Here is a 22,224-nt window from a genome sequence, read left to right as displayed (position 1 = left end):
AAAAATTGCATATTCAGCTGCTGTATTGGCTCATGCTTATAATCCCAGCACTTGAGAGGTGGAGGCAGAGGCAAAGACAGAGGCAGAAGGATAGCTGTTAGTTCAAGGCCAGCTTGGTCTGCATAGTGAGTTCTAAGATAGCCCAGAGTTGCATAATGAAGTCATATCATAAAAACCTTAAACAAATACATAATGAGCCTCCATCTTGTAATTTATACTTTGACACCAATTTTATTTTTTCAGAGCTTTTATTACCATTGGAAATTTGTCATGTCATTGTCTGGTTCCTCCTCCGTTCCTTCTTCTTTAGAATATAACTATGAAAGGAAAGTTTGTGTCTTTTCTTAAAACACTAACTTTAACCATATTGGTTCAAAGTATGTAATTTATTTATATGTGGTTAGGTGAAAGATGAATTTGCTGTCTAATTTGCATTGATACGTAATATGTAATTTATTTATATGTGGTTAGATAAAAAAGAATTTACTGTCTAATTTGCATTGATATCTAATATGCTAACATGTGTTATAAATCATCAAACAGCACAGTAAAAATAACTATCTACAGAAATGCTTATTCTTCAATTATTTTAGAACTGACCGGGTTTATTTATATTTTTCTGTTTTATAACATATCTTCACAAACAAGTTACAAAGTATGTTTCCTGAATCATGTGGGAGTAAATTACTTTGATCCATTACCTCTGAATACTTTCACGCAGTGGTTCTCAACTTGTGGGTCTTGACCCCCTTGACAATCTTATGTCTCGAAAAATATTTACATTACAATTCATAACATTAGCAAAATTACAGTTATGAAATAGCAACAAAATAATTTTATGGTTGGGGTCACTACAACATGAGGAACTGTATTAAAGGGTTGACACATAGGGAGATTGAGAACTACTGCTTTAGAGTGTATTTTCTATAAAGATGTTATTGCACATATACAATTATATAATAACAAAATTTTCATGATATAGATTTTTAATTCTACATTTATAAGTTACTCCTGTACAACTCTGTGCAAATTCTGGAATTTGGTGCTGTAACTCTCCAAAAATCAGGGAGCCTGAAAAATTTACATAAAAATTCCTTTTAATTCATTGAATGATCAGATTTGGAATCTGAGACCTTCCAAGATAGAGTAGTTTTTGTTTCTTTGTTTGTTTTTAAAATTCAACAGATTTTCCAATTCAAGCTGAGAAATGTTCTACTTTAAAAGTAAATGCTATGTCTAAGGCCTTAAAGATTTATCTCTGAATTAAGGGGGAAACTTAAAAATATCCTTTTTAATAAGATAAAACTAAGTTTCCAGAACCTGAAGGTATCTAGAACTCGTGTTTCCTGTACTTTAGAAGAGAAGTGAGCATCATTCAAAGAAAGAAAAGTCTAGGGTGATTGCAGCTTATTACCCTCATTGTTTCATCTATATTAGAAATTTCTATACTTGTGGTGAAACAGGAATAAATTATCAATGAAGACAAAAGAACAATCTAAATGTTGAAGTCAGTAAGCAATAACTCAAAACTCAGTATGGTTAAGAAGCTTAGAATAGGGCCTATGAAATGGCTCAGTGGTTAAAGGTGCTTGCTGCCAATCCTGAAGACTTGAGTTTAATACCTGGCACCCATTAGTAGAAAGAAAGAACAGACTCCTGCACATTCTTCTTTGACCTCCACATCCAAACTCTGGTAAAGGTGGAAGGAGAGGAACCAGTCCCACAAAAATGTTCTCTGGCCTCTACTACTCAGGTGTATTTTGCATCTCTTTATTTTGACACGGGGTCTCACTATGCCACCAATGCTAGGCCCAGACTCAAGCCTTGAACTTGAAGTCAGTGTCTTAAATAGTAGCATTACCACATCCTGCTTTAAAAAGGTCTTACCTTAAAAATCTGTTTTCAAAGAATGTATCCTTTGGGGGAAAAAAAAGACAAAACAAATACAAATTAGGACAAATAAAAAATTAGGTAGTTCATTGTCAATATAAGTATATTATTAAAATGCTAAGAATTTTTAAATTGAGAGATATGGTATTAGGTAGAAACTTAGTTCTATGGAAGAAATGAAATTTAAAAGGTCTTTCTTTTTGTATTTTGTTAAAAGACAGCTGACTGGTTTTATAATGCATATAGAATTTAATATGTTTTTGCAGTATTCAAGGGAGAATTAAAGTATATGACAGATATTTCAAGATTCTAATTTGCTTGCTAGTAACTTTAAATAAATTGTGATAATTTGAGAATGCATATTGTGATCTATATGCCATTAAATTAAAACACTGAAAAATATTTTACTGAAACTAAGGCAATAAAAGATAAACAAAACAAATAAGGAACAGAAACAGAAGAAATAGGAAACATTTAAATGGTATTTTTGAACCCAAGCATTTCAATATTTACATTAAACATAAATGGACCAAACTCTTCATTAAGAGTCAGTTTTAGAGTACATGAAGATTTAAGATCCTAACTAACCTATCTAGAAATCAGACATTTGAAATGAGAAGATTGAATTAAAGTTTTTACTACTTTCCATTTTGTATTTGGGGGTGAAGTTAGACTATATTATAGGTCATCTTCAAGTCCAAGAATAAAATAATCAGCAAAAATAATTTGGGTAACTTACAGGTAGGTACTGTAGGAGTAGCTGAAACCTACCCTTGGGGAATTATTTTTCTGTCTCTGTGAACTTTTTCTTACTCAATTTTAAAACTAAAAGTAACATAAAGTGCATTTTTCTTTTCTAAGGATTTACCGTGGAAAAAAGACTAAATAATTTTGATATTGTTCTACAAGACTTAAATATTTTGGTAATTCCTACATACTGCTCAATATTGTGTCACATTAATGTTATAAACGCTATTAAATACATTAAGAATAACATAGCTGTGTTCAGTTTAGATAGCATTTGATAGACTACTTTCCAAAACCTTTTTTTAAAGTGCTTTTTAAATTTTGATATATATTGGAGGATTTAATCTTATATTATAGAAGCATAATCAGGAATCATTTCTATTTTAGTTGTAAGCCTATCCTAACAGCTGAACGGTCTCCCAAGCCCCGGGAATCACTTTAGAGTGATAATATTCATTTTTCAGTTTCTCCTCTAGTCATTTTTCTTTATTGGTGTTGTGCAAAAACCATATTGGAAATTTCACCAGTTTAGAACTCTTAAACTGGATTCCCCAAAGTCATAAGTAGGTTAAAAAAATTGTAATTTTGTATCTCCAGCCTGTTCATAAATATATTTTATCCTTGAATTTCAAATTGCTAAGTGGCTAATTAAATATTTGCATTTGGAGATTGCTGGAACAAATATTCCCAATCAATAAATACTAACATGTTTCTTGTAAAAATGAGTCTCAGGACAATCAAATGAAATTTTACAAAATCTTTAACATCAGTATTCTTTAGGTTCTTTAAGATACTTGGTTTGTAAGTATGACCGGAATTCTCAAGTGTGTGAGGTTGTATTTGTCTCCACCTAAATAAGGAAGTTACTTCTTAAGTTAATTAGATGACTTGTAACTCTACTGGGTGAGGGTAAAATTCAGAATCTCCAAAGACAAAGAAACAAATTCAATGTATTTTAAATTACTTGGCCCTTCAGCTTACGTCTTTATTTTTTTTTATCTTGCAGGAAACACTGGTACCTTTAGAATACAGGAATGAGAGGCAAGGAAGAAAGGCCATTCATCATAAGAAGATTTGAATCACTTTGAAATTTTAAAGGAATGTAACACTTGCTGCTGAACTATCTTGGTCACCAGAAGGAACAAAGTGCTTCAGAGTTAAATGGTAACCAGAGTTCTCCTATCATCTTGTCCACTAAAGTTTTAGGGCACTGGAAAGCACTCCTTTTGAAGTTTGAATATTGGCCAGACAACTGCCAAACTATGGAAGAAACTGTTGTTTTTTTTGTTTTGTTTTGTTTTTTTTCAATTTTAGTTTTGGATTTTTTTGTTTTGTTTTGTTTTGTTTGGTTTTTTTTTGTTGTTGTTGTTGTTTTTGTTTTTTCGAGACAGGGTTTCTCTGTGGCTTTGGAGCCTGTCCTGGAACTAGCTCTGTAGACCAGGCTGGTCTCGAACTCACAGAGATCCGCCTGCCTCTGCCTCCCAAGTGCTGGGATTAAAGGCGTGCGCCACCATCGCCCGGCTTAGTTTTGGATTTTTTGAGACAGGGTTTCTCAGCCTTGGCTGTCCTGGAACTTGCTCTGTTGATCAGGCTGGCCTTGAATTCACAGAGATCTACCCTGATTAAAGGTATACACCATGTCTCAAAAAAAAAAAAAATTGTTGCTAGTTTTATAATCATTAGTTCTATGATAGCAATCAGTTTCCCTGCTTTGGTGCTGGAGTTGGTCCAGCGTGTAACCGGATGTTCACTCCACCATTGGCAGGCATCCCCAGCCTGGATTTTTTTTTTTTTTGCTTTGTTTTGAGATGGGGTTTGGGGTGTGTGTATGTGTGTGTGTGTGTGTGTGTGTGTGTGTGTGTGTGTGTGTGTGTGTGTGATTGTGTGTGATTTGAGGTTGGTTTTGAACTCCTATCTTCTGAGTGCCCCACCACCGCTAGGTACAACTATCTTTTAAGGAGATAATCAGTAGTATTCCACAAAGAAAATAAGAAATGAACCCAATAACTGTTGCTGAAATAAGAGAGAAAGGGGATTATTTCTATACTGTGGCTTTTGGTAGAAACAAACAAGAAATGTGGCACAGTCAGAAAACTGCTCTTATTATTTATTTACCTACTTACTTATTTTTGAGATAGGGTCTCGTTATGTAGCTTTGGCTGGCATGGAACTTCTAAATGCTGGGATTAAAGGCATGAGCCATCATTTCCAACTAGAAAATAAATAAACAAAGGTGGACACCACCGCCTCTACCTGCCTAGGAAATTGGTTTTCTCACAGCTTTACTCTCAGGCTTCTTTGGTTCTTAATGTTTGTTCAAAGGAATTTTTAGGTTCTTTACTCAAGCTTCTTACAAGAGCATAAACTTAATGAAAAGGAATATGATCTATATTTTAGTCTGTCGTTCAAACATGTTTTCCCTTTCCACCAAATAAGACCAATGCCTTAAAGATTTTGCACAATTACCTACTAAGTTTTATTTTAGTTTCCTTACTTGATATCAGATCTGTTCTTTCATGTTTGAAGTTGTAATTTCATATTTATTTTCTTTTTGACCCTTTCTACCTTTAAAAAAACAATAGAGCATCCAGAATAGAAAGAGATTTGGAGAGACTGTGAAGTTTTTCTTCTTTTGATATTTAAAAGACTGTTAGATGTCAAGCAAGGCTGAGAACACGTTTGGAAAGACTTGGGATAATCAGTTTCTTAACTCTTGATCTTAGGCCAAAATTGTTTGAATGCATGTTTATAAAGATTCATATATTTGCAGCTTCTTATGGTGTCTGAACCATAACTTTGATTGTGGTCTGAGAACACAGGTGGGTGTTTGCATACATGTTCCCACAGTTGACATCAGATCTACCTCAGGACTCTTCACCTAACTTATGGAGCATTGCGTTTGTTTCATTTCTGTTATTGTGTTAAAATACCTTGGCAAAGCCAACTTAGGGGAGAAAGGGTTTATTTTAAGTTCTCATATTCAAGTAAGAGTCCATCGTTGCAGGAACTTGAATCACATTCCCAATCTAGAGCAGAGAGAAAATCAACACACTCATTCTTATGGTCAGCTCACGTTCTCCAGTGTTCCGCAGTTCAGGATCTCCCTGCCTAGGGAATAATGCCACCCCCAGTGGGTAGGATTTCTTTTTTTTTTTTTTTTTTTTTTTTTTGCTTTTTTCGAGACAGGGTTTCTCTGTGGTTTTGGAGCCTGTCCTGGAACTAGCTCTTGTAGACCAGGCTGGTCTCGAACTCACAGAGATCCACCTGCCTCTGCCTCCCGAGTGCTGGGATTAAAGGCGTGCGCCACCACCGCCCGGCTAGTGGGTAGGATTTCTACCTCAATTAATGTACAGAGATATGCACACAGGCTAGCATGACCTGGACAGTTCCAGAAACTGTTCCCAGGAGATTCTAGATTGTGTCAGTTTGTTGATAATTAAAATTTAACTTCCACAGGCAGTGGTTGTCAGTTGAACCCAGATCTTGCCAGTTCATTGAGGCTAGCTAGCCGGTTGGCCTTGTGTTTGCCTCCCAAGCCTTGGGATTATAGGAGGGCTGCCACACCTAAACAACATTTATGTGGGCACTCTGAACTTGAATTTAGGTCTTCATGCATACACAGCAAATGCCCTAACAACTGAGTGGTCTCTCTAATCCTATCTGTAGTTTTTATTCACCGGTTGTCATTTGATTTTGAGGGTAGCCATTTGTTTGCTTGAGTACTGTGTATTAGTAAATGAGATGAATTGACCAGACCCACTTCCTTGCTGTTGAATGCAGCAAGTGTGAAAAGCTGATCAGTTGACGGTATTACGTACTAGTCCTGATGATTCTAAGAAATATAGGACTTGTTGTAAAGAAATTATTTAAGTCCATAAATCATGTACCAAAGCATGAATGGATGTTCTAATTATTCTTTCCTGTGCTGATTTTTAAAAAAATTCTCTAGTTCTTCTTGTGGTTAGAGCTTCTCTATGATCTTGTCTTTCATAGTTATATAGTCACATTCATCCCTTTGTAAATGTCCAGTTAATTCTTTCTAGTCTTCAACCACTATTAAAAAAAAAAAACTTAAAGTCCTAGAGAACAACCTTTCAAATACAACTGAAAACCAAAGTGCAGGGCTGGAGAGATGGCTCAGAGGTTAAGAGCACCGGCTGCTCTCCCAGAGGTCCTGAGTTCAATTCCCAGCACCCACATGGTGGTTCATTACCATCTGTAATGAGATCTGCTGCCCTCTTCTGGCCTTCAGGCATACATGCAGACAAAACAGATAAATAAATCTTTTAAAAAAACAAATAAATAATAAAAAAATAAAAACCAAAGTGCTCAGGGTTCACTCATTCAGGTATAATAATATATGAGAGACAATTATATTTGCTCCATTATTAAAGTAAATTTATTATATTTTAGTATATCTACTTCTATAATTTTTAGTCATTTCTAAATGAAAACCACACAACATTGTCACATTTTATTGTGATATGTTTACCATGTTTTAGAATTCCTAATGCTATTCACATTCATTTCTAAATGTTTTTCGATAACTTTGGGTAGGATCATTAAAATTGACAGTGTCAGCTGTACTTCTCTACTCATTAACTGCCATATTTTAAACTACTGGATTTGTTGTCATGGTTAAGATATTAAAAGGGAACAGTTTAATGCTTTACTTCTCTATAAAGTAAAGCAGAAGAATTAGGTTATTTGTTCCATTTACCCCAAATGTCTAGGAGATACATAGAGTTAAAGACCATCTATATTTATATAGCATCTTTTTGGCCTATATAAGCCACATGTCTCAAGTCCACAGTCTAAAAAGATTTGAATAAGATTCAGTTATACAGTTCTCAGAATTCTTTTTTACATCAAAAGAAATTTAGGTTTTCAGTTGAATAAACTGTATGGTTCCTTTAGAGAAGATAGAATGTAAAGGATGACATTCTAATTCCGTAATATTAAGGTTAAGTCAAACTTAGCTTTAATGCTCAAGTCAAGCATCCAGTTTTAAGTTTATTTCATTAGCTATAAGCTGTGATCCTTATGGATGGGTAGAAGAAGAGTCCACTGAAAGCTATGTCTGCCCCGAACCTGTAAAGCTTGCTAGGCCGTGAAAGCATCCATTGCGATACTAACAACCATATAAAAGGAAGCCTATGTTTACTTTGCCCAGTAAAAACTACTTAAAATAATAGTAACTAGTGTTATTGAAAGCCTACCAGATGTTAAGCATTAGCATCAGCTTTTAATATGTTTTATTATTAGTTGCCTTTCTATTGTCATGATAAAACCCCATTGTCCAAGACAGCTCAGAACAGAAAGAGTTTATTAGAGCTTATGGTTTCAGAGAGTTAGAGTTCATGATGGCAGCGTGAAGGCACGACAGCAGGACAAGCAAGCCGAGTGCTCATATCTTTAACACAAATAGAAATTGAGAACAATCTTGAAATAGCAGTCCTTAAATTCTCAAAGCCTGTCTCCGGTGACATACTTCCTCCAATAAAAGGCCACACCTCCTTAGCCTTCACCAAGGAGTGCCACCAATAGGGACCAAATATTCAAATACCAGAGACTATGGGTGACATTTTTTTATTGTAAAATTTTTTTTCAGGCAGTATATTCTGATCACAGTTTCCCCTCCTCCAACCACTCTCAGATCCTCCCCACCTCCTCACCCATACAACTCCTTGACTTAACTTTCTCTGTCTCTTTAGAAAACAGACAGGCAAACAAACAAGCCAGAATAATTATAATAAAAAGAAATGCACGCACAGAAAACAAAGTCTATAAGAATACAAAATTGGAAACCGTAATATACAGGCACAATGCCAGTAAAACAAACAAAAAATGCCCGGACAAAGTAATGTGAGTAAAACAGTCTAAAAAATACCAGGGTTTGTTTTGTGTTGGCTCTCTGCTTCTGGGCATGGAGCCTACTCTTCAGTGCGGCTGATATACGCAGTGAGACTTCTTTGGAGCAAGCTAATGTTTCCTTTCCAAGTGAATGTCAATTGGAGATAGTGTCTTGGTTAGGGGTGAAAGCCTGTGCCTGCCTCTCCCTCTCAGCTCTGGGACCTGTTCTATGCAGGCCTGTTCTGCTGCCGCAGTTCGAATTCATATGGGCATCATATCTGGGAGACACTGTTTTCTTGGAGTCATCCACACCCTCTGGCACTTCCAGACTTTCTGCCTCCTCTTCTGCATAGCTCCCTGAGCCCGGAGGGAAGGAATTTGATGAAGACATCTCATTTAGTAGTGTTTCAAAATCTTTTACTCTCTGCACATTGAGGACGTCTTATTCAAACCAGCACATTCTGCTTTGGTCTAATCGGGTTGTTTTAAAAGAAAATGCCTTTCTCTATACGACTTACAAAGAACAGAAAATTATCTCTCCCACTTCTGAAGGCAAGAAAGTCTATGATAAAGGCACTCGTGGACTAGACTCGTGAGAGTGTCTGTCTTGGCTCATGAATGGTTTCTTTCCCTGTATCCTTACAGAAGGCACAAACAAGTTTTCTAGGGTTTCTTGTCTAAGGGCACTAATCCATTCATCAGGACTTACCCTCCTGACCTAATTACCTGTCAAAGGCCTCACTTTAAGTCAAAACATTGTCAACTTAGAATGCTGGAAAGACCTAAGTGTTGATTCTGTGCATTAGCCTTAACTCTTATGACCCTGCTTGGCTTGGCTGTTATTGAAGAGTTCATTTTACTTTTATGGGAAACTTATTGTCAAAGAAGCTTATCGAATTAACCACCATCAAATGACTAGCTAAAGACAGATGTAGATCTGCCTGACTCCATTCCTTGAACTCTAGGCCGCAAGTTTACTCTACTTTGACTTTATTCTGCTCTGTAAAGATCTAAACAGAACCTACTTGAGTTGTTTGTTCATACCTAGCTGCGCATAAGGAGACAGCACTGCTATTAACAGCGTTGTTGTTGCAAATCAGTAAAACCCTCATGAAGGTGTATAGTTGGTTTTTTGCAGCATCTATTTTATTTTATCAATAACTTAAGATCTTTATTTCATCAATAACTTATACATACTCAGTATGTATAACTATAGATTATTATCTTAACTTTGGACAGTTGGGAAAGATAATCACCAAAATGTCAATAATGCCGAGTAACAGGCCTGTGGCCACTTGTATATTCCTTATAACATTACAGAACTTTTCAATGCTTTGCATCCAGCTTGTGCTTTAAATATCATAAAAGCTATGTTATTTTTATCTCATATACAAATAGAACAAAAAAGTCAATGATATTCTCTAAGTCAGTAGTGGAGATATGCACTTGAGTTATGTCTTTGTTCTTGCTACATAGAGAGCCACTGATGTCTTAAATCTCGCTGTGGTTTGGAAGAATGTGACCCTATCGTTCTTTAGTTTTCCGATCTATTTTCCAGACTTTTGTTGGCAAACAACCATATCCATGGGCATATCTACTCTTAAGTTTTTGAAATTCTTTACTGTTGGAATAATTGCATTAGAAGTAATTTGCAGTAAATCACCAAGAGATGAATGTATCATATAGAAAGTCTGCTTCTATGCTTACATGCCCAGCAAGACAATGCTGGACAGTACTGTGCAGTAAGACTGCCGTGGTGCTGTGTGGGAAACAGTTCACCTCCGAGAACAGCATGGTAAAATCATCCCGACGTTGGGTATTTCTCTGGACAGGTTTTGAGGGTTTGGTTTGCTGGCTTTTTGTTATTATTTTAGTTTTCTTTAGAAATGACTTCACTTAGTGCCTAACTCAGGAAAGGAGTGTTGGAAAAAGGTCAGGACTTGCAGCAATTGTGACCAAGATGATTAATGTGGATGTTAAGAACACGTTTTCATCTTTTGACCCACTGTGCCAGCTGTAATTAGCAGTAATGTTGAAGCTGATTACAATCAGAATGTCTCTGAACATGCGAGTGATGGAAGAGCAGAATAAATGCGGACACCATTCACTTCATTTCTGTTTGAAGGGAAAGTCATTCTCCGTTTTCACTTTTTCTTTCGTTATTTTATGTGTATGTTTGTATGCCATGTGCATGCTGATGCCTGTGAGGGGCAGAGGAGAGCGTTTGGTCCCTTACAGATGGTTGTAAGTCACTATGTGGGTGCTAGGAATCGAACCCAGGTACTCTGGCAAAAGAGCCATTTCTTGTAATCACTAAACCATTTCTCCAACTTATCCTCCATCTTTTTAGATGGTGAAATATTGTAGATGTGCAAAAATTCTGGTAATTACACAGACTTTTCATTTCCAACCCCAATAGTACTTTAATTCTGAAGTAATGTCCATGTATTAGGAGCTAAATAAAGTAGGAAGGAAATCTCATCATTCTGGTTTATACCTTTTTAAAGAATAACAATTCTGGTACTTGGTCATCACAGCAAAACCCATCTAAAAATGCCAGTTACAGAAACGAAAAGAAGCTTATCACTAACAAAACTTCTTTTTCTTGGAGTCAGGCCTGGCTTTTACTTCCTTTTATTGGTTTGCTATATAAAAAAGAAAAACAAACAAGCAAGCAAAAAAAATACAATGAGGTGCTATAGCACACACTAATGATGTATTATAGGTCATTGCACACCTTGTACCAAAAGGGAAACAATACACAGATCCTTTGTTTTGATGCAAAGAAGAGGAAATGCCATCAGTATCTTTATTTTCGGGGGGGGGGGAGGCTGGTTTTTCTTCTGTATTCCACTGTACATCTGCCAAGAAAGTAAAGGCACCAAGACTTCTGGATACTTATGCAACCTTCCCCAATTATCAGGCAGGTATTCACAAACCAAAACAGCGCCAGTGAGATTCTATTTCACACTGGTGAGGAAAGCTATAATAACAAACACTTCAGTTATCATTCCTTTTGATGTGTGATGAAAGAAGACAAAAGGAAATAAGCTTTGGCAGGAACATAAAGAAGTTTGAGCCTTATGTATTGCTAATGGAAATATGAAATGTTTGTCATTGTGTAAAAGGTTGGTGTTTCATCACACACAAAGGTAAGTGTGGAATTGCTATGTGACACAGCTGTTCTGATGTTTGGTGTACATGGAAAAGTATTGAAACCAGTCTCAAACATTTTACACAAATGTTTATAGCAGGAGTACTCACCAAAACCAAAAGATGGAAATCACACGAGTGTCTGTCTACCAGCAGTTGATTGGGTTAACCAGTGGTAAGTTAGTACAGAACAATATCTGAAAAATCCTTACCTCTGTAGAAAATAAGGTCTCATATGGTCCATACTGGCCTAGAACTTCCCTGCCTACATCTTGCCAAAGATGATCTGAACTTCTGATACTCCTGCCTCTACTTACTGAGCGTTGGAAATACAGACAGTTGCCACATCACCTGCTCTTTTTAGTTCTAGTATCAAACCTAGGGCGTCACACATTCTAAATAAAAGTGTTCTACCGTTCTTTTTCCAGCCTTAGCAGCCTACTTCTAAATAACCCACGGGTCCAAGAAAAACTCAAAAGGGAAATGATAAAATATTCTTAATTTCATGAAAATGAAACCTCAGCATCTGAAAATTGTGGGATATTGCTGAAACACTGAGAGATTTCAAGCATTAAGTGCTTAATTAGCAAAGTAAAAGGGACTCAAACTAAGGCTTAAGTGTTTTGTTATGAAAATAGAAAAAGCTGAAAAATTATGCCCAGAGCAATTTAGGAAGGAATTAATGAAGAAAAAATTACTAAAATTAGTAGAAAACAAAAACAATAAAGAACCAAAAGATGATTCTTTGAAAAGATAAATAAATTTTCCCTTTGGCCCCAAAGAAGCCATAAATTATTAAAAGAATGAATGGGGAAATAGCACAGATCTTACACATATGAAAGGACAATTAAAGAATTCTTAATAATTAACAAAACATCATGCCCAGAAATTAATAACCTTAAAGAAAACTTTTTTTCTTTTTTTCTGGTTTTTCAAGACAGCATTTCTCTTTGTAACAGTACTACTAGCTGTCCTGGAAATAACTCTTGTAGACCAGGCTGGCCTTAAACCCACACTGATCTGCCTGCCTCTACCTCCCAAGTGCTGGGATTAAAGGCGTGTTCCATCACTGCCCAACTAAGAAAACATTTCTTGATAGACCATATAGAATCTTGTAGGTATTGAAGAAATTAACATTGACATTGCATTTCCTATTAAAGACAATTCTAGGCCCAGATACCTTTTGCTAGAAACCCAGATCAATAAAATATTTAATAAGCTACCAATTCTATTCAAATTTTTCTTAGAGGTGAACATCTATCTGTATGCTTCTTTTGTTAGATTGAGAACAAGGCAAGGATGCCATAGCCAGCCCACCAAAGAAAACCCAAGGCTGTCTGTATTTGCAAACTAAATCATTTTCTGTACAGAAAATTTAAGAGAATCTACAAAAAAGTCTAGAACTGACAATAGTTGCAATAACAAAGTTTCATAATTCAACGTCATATAAAAATCAAATCTCTGCTTACTGTTAATAACTAGAAGTTGAAAATATATAAAACAGTAACACCATGAAATATGAAATATTTGGCTATAAATTGAAAGTAGTAGGTATTGAGTCTATATTGAAGACCTATACTTAGAAGGAAATCAAACATGACCCCAATGAATATAGATCCTGTGCTCAACTTTTGGGTTAGGTCTTATTGTTATGATTTCAACTGTTCTATTGACTAAATGAAACCCAGTCCATCCTAATAAAACAAATTTTTATAGTAATTAAGAAGTGCATGGAGGTGTATTGGCAGAGACTGTAATTGTTTTCTGACCACGAGTGCTTTTTCTCCCCAAATGCTAAGCAGGCATGACTAGAACCAACTCTGGCATCCTGCCTGTTGGCTCCACCCAGTCCAACATGGCGGAGGTATGTTCGCTGCCTCTGAGATCCATGCCCATTGCCCCAGCTCCAGGGTCGCAGCGGGTCTGTGTCACCATTAAGCAATTTGTAACATGTTGCTCACAGACCCCATTTGGGGGCCAAACTGTTGGCAAAGACTGCTCATTTGTTTCCCAGGTGCCCAAACCCAAAATAACCACACAGAAACTATTATTTCAAAAACTGCTTGGCCAGTCACATAAGCATGTTGCTAGCTAGCTCTTAAATCTTAAATTAGCCCATTTCTATTATTTTATATTTTACCACAAGGCTGGTGGTTTACGAATATGTTCCTGGGTGTATCTCTCTCTCTCTCTCTCTCTCTCTCTCTCTCTCTCTCTCATTTTGTGTGTGTATGTGTGTGTGTGTGTGTGTTTGTATGTAATCTTCCAGCCTGCCTATATTCTGTTAAGCCATTGGCCGAAAACAGCTTCTTTATTAACCAATGGCAATAAAACATATTCATAGCATACAAGAATAAACCGTTTAGAGATGCGAAGAAGTGGAGAAGGAAAGAAAGAGAATATATTTTTAACAAAGGTGTAGAGATAACCCATTGCAATAATGGTCAGTCTTTAACAATGATTCATTAAAAAATTAAACCAAATTTGGCTCCTTGGCTCCTACTTTGTCATAGCATTGGGGGTAAATGAGGTGGTGGGAAATAGAACTTTGTAGAAGTTGGGGAGTGGAGGCTGCAAGGTTAGAAGAGTAATTAAAATGACAAGATAAATTGCAACACAGTTAAATCTTCTAACTGGAGCACCACACACTGAAAATGTACGAACATTTTTTAATAAATAATTTAGCTTATTAAGCACCCCAGCATTTAAAAGAGCTCTGTATAAGATGGGCTGGTCATATGTAACCTATATGAAGAAACCATGCATACAATAACAAAATAGATGCTATCTTAGTGTCAGGAATGACCACAGGAGGGAACGGGAGATACCACCTGATCCTTAGTAGGTTTCCTTAGGTTCAACCCTACCCCCACCCCACCCTCTCATTTAAGCTCTGCCTGCCAGAAAGGACTAAGAGCGAGAGTGTTCTGAGCACTTCGAATGTTAATTGATCCCCTATTCCTTAGGGACTTTGAGAAATCACTAATAGGGCCAAAATCCACTGTGCCATCTCTCTCATTTGAGGCCACTGCATTTGAGATAATTACCTCAAATTCAGGAGGACAAGGCGAAGGAGCCAATGTGGTCCCCTCTATACTTCCACTGCATTTGAGATAATTACCTCAAATTCAGGAGGACAAGGCGAAGGGAGCCGACATGGTCCCCTCCATACTCCTTTGTTGCCGTTTAAAATCAACAGTCTTTGTCTTGCTTCCCGCTGCTAGCCATTCTATATAAATTACATCTGATTAGGAAATTAGCAAAATAATTTACGTGTGACCGCCAAAGCTTCTGTTGGAAGGAAAGATGCTTCCCCCGGAGCAGAGCCTCCATCACACAGTGTGCTCATGGAGAACAGAAATAGGAGCTGTATGTGATCACTCGGGTCAGCCTTCTGTGGATTTCCAGTGTACACTCTCATTTCTCTCCAAAGTTATTCATTGTAATGTGTACTCATCCTTTTCCTAAAGCAAGCATTATTCTCCCTGTCTTTTATCACATAGCTAGAGCGTTGGTGGAAACTGCTTTTCCATAAAAAGAACTGTACCACCTACTTTTCAAATGCCTCTGATTAAGACAACCATTGATTGATTTTTCCTGGGGAATAATTGGGCTTTCCCTTGAGAATGAAAAAAAAAGGAGAAATAATGGGATGTAAAGAATGAAGATGACTGTGTGTTGTGAGAAAAATGTTTATGCAGTTGCCATGGGAACAGCATGTAGGCATTCGAAGCAGCGGCTTATGTCTGTGTATTTGTCAAATACAAATCAGATATGGATTGTGTTTATTCTCCCTCTTAGCCTAAATATAGTCTGACAGATACGGTTATGTAAAATATGCTCTTGCTTTATTACATTTGCTTGATGTTTGCAGGGGTCTAGAAATACATGAACTGTTATATTTTAAAATCATATACTTGAGACATAAAAATAAAATTTGTACAATAATATTAGCAGGTAATTCCTAAATCAAATAGCAGCCCAATCACCGTGCCCACTGCTGTGCTGTCCTATGAGTTTCATCATTAACAGGGCTAATTAATTTTTCTTCATTGAAATATCTTCACAATATTGGACATAACTGATACTAGCTAATTATTTTGGGTGTTTCGACTGCAGAAATGCACAATCTGGTTAGTTTGTAATTAATATCTATGATTTCCTGTCTCAGGGGAACAAGGCCCAATAGATGGTCCTAAATGACTGTTAGACTCCTTATTTGCCAGGAGGTGATTGTCAGAAATTTCATGCATTGTGAGACATGATTTTCAGAATTTGAGAAAAATCTTCAGAAAATGCAGTCTCCACCTGCAGTCACTGCTTTCTAATGAGCTCACTAGAGCGCTGGAATAGCTGCTTTCATAGGGCTCTAATTACACGCTTGTCTCAATTACCTTAGCTTTCATGCTAGCCTTGCAGCCTATCAGTTTATTACTCTGTATTTTTTCCTCTCTAATATTTCCTCAAAGACATACTTACGGTATCACTTACAGGCATAATATATTATTAAAGGGGTAATTGCCTATATTGTCCATAAATACAATAATAATTTAATGAGGCCAAATAACTTTACAGATTGAATAATGAGAAAGGACTAATCAGAGAAGGCTTTCCTGAGGAAATTAAAGTCAAAATTTAAAGATAAATGTTTTTCCAGACAGTATTTTGAAAATATATATTGAAAAAATAGAAAAGTGCATATTCATTATTCATATATAGCCTTTAAATCGAAAGTTGTACTTCTAACAATTTATCTTAAGATAACAAAGATTTGTGCAAAGATTAAGTTAGAAGAATAGGTACTACATCTTGTTTGTAGCAGAGAAATATTGGAAACACTTTAAACATGTGGGTGAGTAATCTTAGGATAAATTTGGGAAATCAAAGAGTATAGAACTATTACAAATGATGTTATAGGAGAATATTCGTTCACATAGAGAAATGCCCATGAAATATTGTTTAAGAAAAATAAATTTCTTTGGGATTCCATTACATCTAGGAATCATTTTGAGGAAAACTGACATCTTTGTTGAACATTGAAGAACATAGTATGCTTTTCCATTTATTTAAGTTGTTAAACTTTTATTAGTGTTTCAGGAGTGTGTGCGTGCCTGTGCATGCGTGCACATGACACACACACGCATGCATGCAGACATGCACATGCTGAGGCAGGTCTTTCTATGTTGCTCAGTCTGTCCATGAGCCCATTATCTTCCTTTCTCAACCTCTCAAATAACAGAATTGAAGGTGTGTGCACTGTGCCTGCCTCGTCAGTGTGGGCTTCTCAGCGTGCAGCCTGTGTCTGTTTTCTTACCTGTATAGTCAAGGATTTACATGTCATTATTGTTTTGTGTTCTGAAGCCACTTTAAAAAGTATTTGTAGGTTTGCCCCCTTTGGTTTGGGGTTTTTGTTCATTTGTTTTGTTTGTTCTTTTGACACAGGGTCCTCCCTGTGTCACCCAGGCTGATCGTAAGCTTATAGAGATCCTGTCTGTGACATGGGTCACTAAAAAACATTTAGTCACTAAAAAACATTTTTACTTTCTTTTAATATATCATCTGTCTGTAGAAATGCAGTTGATTTTTTATGTTGTCTTTGTATCCTAAAATCTTCAGTTAGTAATTGTAAAAGCAGTTTTTTCATACTTAGGATTATGAAAAGTATTGATAAATATATAGTATGTTTTGTACAAATGACATTTTTCTTTTCAACAGTTTGCCTCTATTTTTCACTGTCAGATATTTAGTGGAGATGAGAAAAGGAGCAGTGGCACCACATTTCCTTGCCCCCTCTCTTTCTCAGCAGGGTGAAGACAGTCTTTTACAATGGGGTGTGATACTGGCCCAGTTATGGGCCTGGTTTGTTTGCAGATGCTCTTGAATCTTGAAGAAGAAATTTCCTTTATTTCCAGGGTGCTGAGCATTTTCATATGATAGATTTGTGTTTATGAAATGAATTTTTTGCATGAACTTACAGGTTTTCATTTTGAACTTTTAGTATGGTGAGTTACATAGGGTAATAATTTAATATTTTTATTACTGAAATCAATCTCACTTTTCTGTGGTGTGTTATTTTTTGTGTACCACTGGAATATCTCATGGGAAAATTTTATGTTTGAGTCTACAATGTTTTTTTTTAATACTGTTTGACTCCCGAGAGTTGGTTCAGTAGTTAGTTAAGAGCACTTGTTCTTGCAAAGGACACAGGTTCAATTCCTAGCATCTACACCACAGATCACGACTGCCTGTAATCAGTCCCAGGGGAATCCAGTATCTTCTTTTGCCTCTGTGGGCACCAGGCAGGCACATACATGGGGTGTGTGTGTGTGTGTGTGTGTGTGTGTGTGTGTATACGTGTACATATGCATACACACATACATACACATGGAGGCAAACATTCATGTATATAAAACAACAAAATCTTTTTAAAAATTAGTAAAATATTATTTTGATTGGTAAGACAGGATAAAGCAGGTCTCATAGAATGTATTGTGAGTCTTTTGTCTATGTTTCTGAGACTAGATTTCCAGAATTATTGTAAATTCTTCTAGTGTGGTGGTAAAACTAGCCAGTGTTACTTCATTTAGTCCTGGGATTGGGCCAAATGGAAAATGGATGAGGGTTAAATTTCATGTAAAGATTTATTTTTAGAAATATTTATTGGGCTTGGAAAGTAACTGGATATGTAGATTGTTTGATTAGCATTCATGTATCCCTGGGTTCAGTTTCCTCACCATATAAATCAGACATGGTAGTACATGCCTGTAATTCCATCATTCTTGAAGTAGAGGCACTAAGATCAGAAGTTCAGGGTCATCTTCAGCTACATAGAGAGTTCAAAGCCAGCCTGGGCAGCATGAAAACCTGTCTCAAAAAAAAAAGTTTAGTTTTTTTTTTTTTAATGTGTGTGGATACATGCATGTAAACATGTGCGGGTGAGTGTGGAGTCTGTAAATTGTCCATTTTCTGATTATCAGTGGAATACCATGAATCCTATTAAATTTCCTCTGGGGCCAGTTTGCTTTTGTGTTTCTTACACTGTACCAACACTTTTACTTACTCAGGGTTTTCACAGGTAGAGAATGGGTGGGTGTAATGTGTCGGCAAAACATAGTGGATGGAAAGAAATTTGCTGGAAAACAAGTACAGTATTGATGGTGAATGTTTTTGCCAGTGACAGACTAATACCTAGTAGTAGTCCTGTAAGATGGCATTATTTAGTGAGTCTATTTGTGTCAGTACACTATGATGCTCACAGTGAAAACTCTTACCAACACATCTATTAGAATGTAGACCTACTATGAAGAAATTCTTATAGAAATTTGCATTACATTGTTAACTGAGCTGTATAGGCACAATACCTTGAGCAAGATTAGAAACGTATGTACAGTATGTTTTAACAAAAGTAATCTCTAATTTTTATCATTATACAAAATTTGTATACAACGTGCAAAAGTCCAATCCAGTGTAAAACATTTAAAACTAGTAGTTTGCTTTCTAAAAGTAGATTTAATAATCTACCTTTTTATCTTATCTATATCCTTCCTTTTTTCTTTCGAAACAATAACCTTGAATCTAATTTTCGTTGTTTAGCTTTTTTCCTGACCATTACTAATAATAGCTTATAACCAAGCCCCATAAAAAATGACAAATATCCATAGTCCATTGAATAACCAAAAACCACTCACCCCACCTCTTGAGAATGTGGGCATTGTATTCTTAGATGTACTTCCTGCTGTCTGAGGTGATGGTATCTTTAGGTCCTGGGGGCATGGCGATTTTGCACAATAGCATTTCTTCAACATTGTCATACTCTTGCCCCCCAGTGTAACTCTAAGTACATATTTTCTTTCTTTGGTGCACATCAGAAGCACTTAAACTGTGCCTGTTGTCATTATCCCCTTTCTGCTCATCTCCCCCTCCCTTCCTTTTCCTCCTCCACCATCACATTTTCTTCTTTTGTGGCAATAGAGATTTAACCCAGTGCCTCATTCACACTAGGCAAACCATGACCACCGAGATTTACACCCCATCTCACCCCCACTACCGAATCCAGCCCTGTAAACTGCCTCTTAAAAATGGAGGTGTTTGAGCTCTAGCTCACATTTGCTGACATCTATAGGAATGTTACTCTCATGTCTGTAATTTGAAAAATATCTCAGGTTATAGTAAGAATCATTAAAAATTGAAAACTTCTGAAGAGTGGTAAAATAGAAAGAACCACGTTCCTCAGTCAGGTATATCAGAGACCAAAGTTCAGATATTCCAACATAAGGGTATGACCTAGACCAAGAATGATCTTTAATTTCCATATCTGTAAAACAGGAATGGTAATTCTTTGTTAAGTAGTGCAGAATCAAAAGAGATAGCAGGTTAAGTGCTTGACATAATGCTCATAGTTGTCAGTATTGTGATTCTAGTACCAAGAACTTATCCTCAGTTTTCATCTTCACCTGTAAGAAGTGAGATGTTCCTTACAGCATCCCTTTCTCCATCTCAAAGAATCTTTGTGCAGAACTTCCCATGATACCTTTCTGAAGGTGTAAGTCACAAACAATGCCACATCAGTTTGGAATTATGATTAATAGGGTGGTATTTATTTAAAGGGAAAAAAACTTACAGATCACTGTCCCAGGCAACAGCCCTCTACGCAACCAGGAAGGGAGTCTAGTCGCCTGCAGAGCAGGAAGTGAAGAGAGAGAGAGGAAAGGGAAGTGGCCACTTTTTTAAAGGGAGAGAGACCACGCCCCAATGGGCTGGTATCTCAGCAGCTAGAGGCTGGAGGAGTGGGAGGACCTCCCGCAACACCTTTCGATTAGACCAATTTACTCTGATCTTTGAACTCTCCCATAGCTTTATGTTTATAGGGCCACTTAGAAAGAGTGACAGAGAAAGGAGATGGCATTTTGGTCCTCAGTTCCCCAATATCCTTTGGAGTAGCTAATCATTTTTGGAGCCAGTTTCAAAAGTATTCTTTGTCTTGTTTACAAACATGTATACTAATGTTATTATGAACTTGGACAAAAACGTGGTAGCTGTAAACCATAAAAACAGTTAATATATCAATGAAAGAAGATTTGAATATCTAGTTATTTTTAGTAGCAACTCCACTATAATATAGTTAATGTGATCAGTCTGTGGATTTGTAAATGGTAATGTTTCAAACTTTATAAATATCTCAAATCAAGGTCTGGTTTGTTTTATTTTATTTTGTTTTACTTGAAATACTTTGCGATACACACACACACACACACACACACACACACACATACGGGAGTGGGGGGAGCTATTGTTCTGTTTTCTAGAACTGACATTAATCACATATCCTTTTATTTTCAGTCATTACAAACTTGAAAGAATTGAAATATATTGATGTCTTTCTTTTTATTTCACTTTTCGTTAAATAACTAAAACCTAATGCTAAGAGTAGAGAGTTAATTTATATGCCCTTTATTAAGGTCAGGACTGGCTACAATCTCATGAAATGGATCTTTACAGTTTCTTCTCACCGAAGAAGCTTCTGCCTTTATTTAGTTTGTTGGTTTCATCATAGAGTATAGTAAATGTACTATTTTTTAAGCATTGAAGAGTTTGAGGTCCTATAACATCATGTTTGTCATACTCTTTTACTTCTTTTATTCATAGGATTGTCATACATGTAAGTTTTATATATGCATGCACTGGCATACGTGTCAAGCATCCCTAACCTAAAATTCCAAATCTGAAATGCTACAAAATCTACAGTTTTCCGAGCTTTGATGTGATGCCCCAAGTTAACAATTTTATATCCTGAGACTTTGGGGTTTTTTTTTGTGTGTAAAATTATTTAAATACCACATACAGTTACCTTTAGGCTATGGATATAAAGTATAAATGAAACATAAGTGAATTTTTTATTTAAACTTGAATCTTAGCATCAGGTTACTTTATTATGTATGTATGAATATCCCAACCTCCCACCACCAAAAAAAAAAAATCTAAAATCTGAAACAGTTTTGGTGTTTTAGATAATTATTTCAGAAAAGAGATACCCTGACTATACAAAGTTACGTTTTTTTGCAAGCTTCTGTGCCAGTACCATTGGTATATTTCTGGTCTCAAATACCTTATAGGAAAATGCCACCACCAGAACCCACAGCAGGTGAGGCTGTAATAGATAATCACCTTTATCTTCAGAGATCTTTCCAAACTAGTGGAATCTTGACCTTGTGGCTCATCATGTAGCCATCCTGTGTAACCCAGGTCAACTGTCCAAAGGCCCTTGTGAGCATTCAGAAGAAATGGACTGTAGTTAGGGAAGTAATCTGGAGACTCACACAACCTGAGGTATTTGGGGATTTGATAAATAGCCTCTGTAAGCTTTCTGACAAGCAAAATCTCTTGTAAAATGAATTGAGAAGCATTATTTTAATGACTACATATGGATGCAGTTGGAGAGGGCTACAGGCAAAGACGGCAGCAGATGGACTACCAGAGAGATACAGGTATGAAAGGTGACAGACAAGACAAATGGCTGTGGCGACAAAAGGAAAAAATATCATCTGGATTTCACTAAGTGTTTTACATATATTTCCCTTCAAA

At 36.4% G+C, this 22,224-nt stretch overlaps 1 protein-coding gene across 2 annotated transcripts in view; it reads left to right on the top strand.

Annotated features, from left to right (window-relative positions):
• The window catches only part of Peak1 (pseudopodium enriched atypical kinase 1), a 210,502-nt gene that overhangs the window by 93,322 nt on the left and 94,956 nt on the right, over nt 1-22,224 (top strand). For both annotated transcript variants that reach the window (XM_041638336.1, XM_041638337.1), the window contains exon 3: nt 3,644-3,801. The gene's annotated coding sequence lies outside the window, so the exon portion shown is untranslated. The remainder of the gene's footprint in view (nt 1-3,643; nt 3,802-22,224) is intronic.

The sequence above is a fragment of the Microtus oregoni genome, unplaced genomic scaffold, assembly GCF_018167655.1.
Source record: "Microtus oregoni isolate MIOR12 unplaced genomic scaffold, Mior012 000055F_ref0000237, whole genome shotgun sequence".
Classification (NCBI taxonomy): domain Eukaryota; kingdom Metazoa; phylum Chordata; class Mammalia; order Rodentia; family Cricetidae; genus Microtus; species Microtus oregoni.
The sequence above is the reverse complement of the archived record's forward strand: the minus strand, read 5'-3'. Positions and strand labels throughout refer to the sequence as shown.